Source organism: Amblyomma mixtum, chromosome 9 (genome assembly GCF_055824585.1).
Source record: "Amblyomma mixtum isolate Tamu chromosome 9, ASM5582458v1, whole genome shotgun sequence".
NCBI lineage: Eukaryota > Metazoa > Arthropoda > Arachnida > Ixodida > Ixodidae > Amblyomma > Amblyomma mixtum.
Genome location: NC_143020.1, coordinates 32,151,547 through 32,157,862, shown reverse-complemented (window position 1 = coordinate 32,157,862; position 6,316 = coordinate 32,151,547).

Sequence of the window (6,316 nt, the reverse complement as noted above, 5' to 3'; positions counted from 1 at the left end):
GCTGCCCTTCTGAATGAATACTGAGAGGTTTTCGTCGCGTCCAACCCAGATTTCGGCTGCTGTGGGGGTGTACAACACAGGATAGAATTCGACAACTCGTAGTGGACTATTGCAAACTCAATGCCATAACTCTGATCGACCCGTACCGCATCCCTAAAATACGGGAGACGCTTTTTCAGCTGAGCTCTGCCAGGTACTTCACGGTGGTGGATCTGGCGGCGGGATTTTGACAGATAGCAATGGACTCAGCAGGTGCCGAGAAAACGACATTAAGTACACCCCAGGGCACTATGAATGGAAGAGGATTTCGATGGGCCTGGTCAACAACAGCCCTGCTGTTTGGCAGAGGACCGCTGATGTTATCGTGGCAGGACTTGTGGGAGAGTTACGCTTCGTATATATAGAAGACGTAATCATATACAGTGACAACTTTGAGAGGCATTTGCGCGATATCGAAAAAGTTTTGATGCGACTGAGAGGATCGCGACTTAAGCTTAAGCCTTCAAAGTACCAATTCTTCAAAAAGAAGCCCCAGTGTTTCAGATGACAGCGTCCGGCCTGACGAGGAGAACATAAAATATATCTCGGATTTTCCATCCCTGACGAATGTCTGTCGGGTCCGGCAGTTTCTTGGCTGACTGGCTACTACCGAAGGCACATAGACGAATTCGCCAAGGAAGCTAAGCCACTGACCCCCTTAATCGCCAAGAATGTCGTTTTTCACTGGTCAAAGGATGCGGCGGATGTTTTGGGGGCCCTGAAGAGAAAGCTATTCATTGAGCCGGTGTTGCGCAACGCAGGTTTCAATTTGCCCTTCGTTATGCCAGCAGACCCGTCGAAGTTCGCGGTTGGACAATTTCTTTCGCAGGCTATCGAAGATACAGAGCACCCTGTAATTTTTGCTAGCCTGCAGCTGAAACCCACAGAGGAAAAGTACGAAGCCACTGGGAGGGAGAGTGCCTCGCGGCTGTCCGGGAAGTAATGCACTTGAGGTGCTACATTTACGCCCGCCAGTTCAAGCTAGTCATAGACTGCCATCCCCTGCAATTGGTGAAGAGTGTCAAAGACCCGAGCTCGTGGCTGGCTAGATGGAATTTACAGCTGGAAGAATATTCCTTTAAGGTCGAACATAAGTCAGGAAGAGCGGACATGAACGCTGACGCGCTAAGCCGCCAAGCTAACGTCTCAGCTGTACTCAATTTTGTCCCTGTAATTGACCCCGCCGAGTGGTCCGCGGAGCTGCGCAAAGATCCTGACCTAAAGCGAATCACTGAAAGGCTAGAGGGAAAATCATCTGACTCGGGACAATAAGGCTGCTTCATTACCAAAGGCAGAACCCTGTGCCGGCGGGGGCGGCCAACAAGGAAAGGGGACCAGGGCCAACCACTTGAAGAGCTTTGTCATACCCAGGTGGTGGATGAAAGTGGTTCTTCGCGCGTTTCACGTTGGGCTAGCGAGTACATTCAAGCGGGTGAAACGGGTCTACCTCTGGAGTGGCATGCGACAGGACGTTAGCAGATACTGCGCAAATTGGCATTCCTGTCTTGGGGAAAAACAACCAAGGGTCGAAGGCCAGTGTCAGTTCAGACGCTTCCTGACATTTCGGCTCCCTTCGAGCGGACAAGTATGGACACAGTCGGCCCATTGCCTCCGACCACTTCAGGAAACAGGTAGATGCCAGTATTTGTAGATCATCTTTCAAAATACATTGAAGGTGGCAGTCCCGGATCAAAACGCTGAAACGGTTGCGGGAGTGTTAATAGATCGAAGCTCCGACATAGACCTCCAAGGCAGCTCGTAACAGACCGAGGAGCCAAGTTCATGTCGCAGCTAATGAGGAGAGTAAGCGGGCTGCTTAAGATAAAAAAGAAGCGAACTGCTAAGGGCAGACTAGGAAGCCCCAGATGAAGTGAAGAGCACCATGTGAGGTTGTCGAGAGGCTTTCGAGACATGAACCGACGCGTGATCTCGATGTATGCAGATCGCCTCAAGTTGGGACCGGCTCAGTACTCGCAAATGAACGAGGTAAAAGCCAAGATTTAAATGGCGACGGCACTGAGGCTGAGGCCGCAGATAATTTGCAGGAAACGCTCTCTCCTGGATTTGTCCGGCAAGCGCCAGGGGTTAAGCCAGGATTGGCACCTGATCTATTTCATGCGTTGCTGGATGACGAAGTGCGCAAGGCTGTCGCGCAGGAAACGAATGAGGAGGCCCCTGCAACGAGCCCCGCCGAGTCCAAAAGCAAACAAAGGGGCAAGGAGCTACCCGATACGACTTGTGAATGTCGATGCCAGCTAAGTAAGCGAACAGCTAAATCGTAAAAATGGCAACTTCCAAGGTCACTAGGAATATGGTTCGTTCTGTATTGCAACTCAACAATGCATGCACTGTTTTGACACACACTTGGCTTCCTCTCGCTATGGCCCCAGTTATTGTTGTTGCTAGCTGTACCGTGATCGCGCTGAAAGTGGGAGCTGCTATGTAAATGTGGTAATGTCTGTGTCGTTCACTTTTAACTAAACGGAGAGGCTTGGGGGCAGGGCTTCATGCGTTTCTGTGAAAGAAGTCCAGGGCTGCTCTGTGACACAAGTTGTTACTGCCGGAGCTTGGCGTTGTGCGAAAATGCTGTGCGGAATGAAATTGTGTTTTCGGACCCATGGTACTCAGTGCTGCGAGGATATTGAAAGCAGCCTCATTATATGGACCTCAAATGTTCAGACAACATTTTTTCCGAGGGTGAGCGAGTGTGACAGTACGCAGTGCGCCTCCGGAGAGCCGATATCTCTGGCGAAATCTCCTCTTTGCGGGAGCCCAGAGGCGCTTGAGCAAGAAACTGTGTGGCACTCCGAATCGTCGAGTGTTGGGGGTTAGTGCTCATTAGGGATCCGAATGCCGACAGCCAGGCCGTCATCTTTATTCGCACGCCGACATGCGTTCAACTGATCAAGCACACCTCGCAAGGGCGACAAGGGCGCAGGCAGGAGGGGAAAGGATGTCCGGGGAAGGCGGGGAAGGCCGCAGGCGCCGGCGCTGAGAGGAGTGCGAAGGAGACGCTCAAGTCTGGTAAGAAGGATTGCCAGAGTGGACGGGGAGACAAGAATAGCGGGGCAGTAGAGTCACGAGCAAGGCCCGAAACGACACCGCTGGGAAGTGGGTCCTTCGGTGCCCCAAGCGCCCAAGCCATCGGGGAGAAGACGAACCTCCTGACGAAGACTCCAGCGTGTAAGCTTAGGCATCCCAGCCTCCGCATCATGTGCTCGATAATAAACGATGCTTGAATATAACTCTTTCGTTCCAACTGAGTCTAGCAGTGTTTTTTGCCACTCCGTCCCGTATGAAGCCGCGAAGTGTCTGGGGTCGTCACAGCGCGGCATGGACAGCTTCTGGTCGTGCGCTTCGTCACCTGGATGCTGTCAATACACCAAGGACGACGTCGTAGTCCAGTTAACCTAGTCGATGAAGAACATCGTAAAGGCCGAAGTAAAAGACTCAGCCTCCTGGCTTATGTTCCGCTCAGCGTCTTCTTACGTTCTTGCGTCGGCGTCGGTTCGCTGCTGGTCATTAATCTATAACCAGGCAAGCCGTCGGGCTTGTTCTGCACTTTGAAGGAAGTAGTTGACGTCGAGGTTGTATCCTTCGGTTACGTTTCGGAGCATGGCCTTGAGATTCGGCAATGCGCGAAAAATTCTTAATGTCGGTAATGCGGGCACAGTTTTCTCTTCGGCCGTCTGTGGAAACGGAGGGATAGCAGGCATTTTGTGTGGTTTCGGGCAGACTTCATTTTTGCTAACGATGTGGCCAAGGTACAGCTGCTCCTCGTAGGTGAAGTGAAATTTTTCTGGCTTCACAGTTAGCCTTGACGACTTAACTAACTTGGCAAGCCCCGACGACATGAGAAGGCCGTGACAGTAGTTTAGACAAGGTGGAAAGAAAACACTAATCTAATCCTAAGACATTTAGAACGCTAGAAAATAACAGCTAGTACAAAACTGGCACCACCCTGTTAAAAGCAGATGACAGTACCTACCTGCCTCCTCGCCTACCTTCCTGCCTGCGTGCCCGCCTACCTACCTTCATCCGTCCGTGTCCGTGCGTGTCCGTCCGTCCGTCCGTCCGTCCGTCCGTCCGTCCGCCGTCTGTCTGTGTGTCGGTCTGTCTCTCCGTCTTTCCGTCCGACTCACTGTCTCTCTGTCTGTGTCTGTCGTACCTGCCTGCCTGCCTGCCGTCCATCCTTGGTGGTTTATACCTTGGCGCTGTGAACCAACTAGCGCGCATACAGATTTTCTACAGTATCGTGACGTTGAAAGCGTTAAAAGATTTAGAAATTCATGCATGTCAAAGATGTCACTCCCTGTGCCTGCTATAAATGCGATTAGCTTTCTTCTAGACTGTGAAGAAAGCCTGTTGACCTTAGTTCCACTTTGCTACACCAGTTCAGTGATTTGTTGCCTTGTATTTGCATATCGCCTCAACCTCAATGATTTTAGGCATGTGCAGATGTCTTAGGCTTCATTATGCTGAGCTTTACAGGTAGCCCAGCTACGTGGGGATAACTTAAGTACTTCATATTCATGTGTGTTGTTGCAGCTATGCAAAAATGACCGCCTCAGGTCATTCAGATATACGTGGGAACTAATGGTTCGACAATATAATTGGGCGAGAGAAGGAAAGAATGCCTTGTGCCCACATTGTGGCTGCCTCCGCCATGTTGTACACTGCAGTCGTACCTCAGTCGCTATGTAGGTTCCGCTGACGCTTGCAACGTTATAAAACGAGCCGCACTCACAATAAATCGGACGAGACAATGTAAGATTTGCACTCTACCCAACCGGCACCGCAGCCACCAGCTCCTGCGTGATCGGTGTCAGATCTCAGGATAAGTTCTGGTGTCACAAACCAAATATCAGTGCGAAAGCAGTACTCCAGACGCACCAAATCCGAGCAAGAATGTCTTGTATTCTCTTGCCTTGTCCCGTGCTCCGCACAAACCCTCGGAGTTGCTCGGGTTAGTTCGGAGCAGCGGCGTGCAAGCTGCAGCCAATTGGAGGAAGGTCGGGTAAGTTCGGAGGAGCACCGCGCCAGCTGTAGCCAATGAGAGGCAGATTGCTGTTAAATTGAGAGGCTGCTCGCGAAGAGCAACATGGGTAGCGCAATACCTGCCGGTGGCTGCGATAGAAACAGCCACCTGCCAGTGCAGTGACGCATCGCTTAACCGCTGTGGTATTGGGGCTCACCGCTATATATAAATTTTATTAGACAAGGTCCAGCTTCTCAATTAACCCACTAAAGCTATCGCGCCACACCCTTAAGGCGGAGCTTAAAGGGCAGCTGCAGCACTTTTTTGAGAATTTTGTGATATTCAAGGATTCAAATCTATATAAGCTGTAGGTAAAGCATGCCAAGTGTTTTTGCTCTAGCATTTAAAATAGCGACGTAATAGACGATTGAAATTTGCGCTTCTCCTCAATGCACCAAAGCAGTGCAGGAAAACTCAGCGTGACGTCACGGAAGGTATGATTTCAAAATACCGCTGTCATCAGCTACACCCTGCCCTGACCCGTTAGACGCTGCCAAACAACTCTCGGCAGGGTTCGCCTTCGGTGGCGTTGGTTTTTTCCTTCAAAGCAGGCGTTCGTGCCTTGTAAATGTACCGATACCTTCGATGACGTCATCATGCGCCCCCCACTTGGCGTTGTGCGCTGCGGAGAAGCTTGAAGGGCGCCCGGATTCTAATCGGCGATTACTTCACTATTTCAAGTGCTAGCCCGAAAAGACTTCGCATGCTTTACCTCCAAGTTTCACACATTCGACCCTCTTAAGCTCGTTGATTTATAAAACCTACGCAGTTTCCCTTTAAATGTCCCCTCTAAATGAAGCATAAACACATGCTTTTGCAGGTATGCTCTGTTTAAGTGCGTTAAACAACTACCACTATAACAGTTTTCTGTTCCACTTGTTAATGCGCTGTTCAGACGTATCTTAACGACTAAAATCAATCACACATTGAAAGAAGAGAGAATTACAGCGTGCCAGACTTATCAGCAGAACTGCGCCAGACAGCACCCAAGCCAAAGATACATGTTCACAGCAACTATGGGTAGTTTTTTTCTTTTGACAATGAAACCTCGATAATGGCGCTTTTGGTAGAGAGATGTAAACTTCGCCGTAGGCCCCAGATATTCATTTTACACCGACGGCCATAGAACCGCTCGTGTGAAACCAAACCTGCAGCTGTGCAGAGAGGATACTGAAAGAGCTTCGCATTGTGCACCCTCCGCAAATCCGGCAGCTGGACACCTTGGTGAAAGGCTTTTAC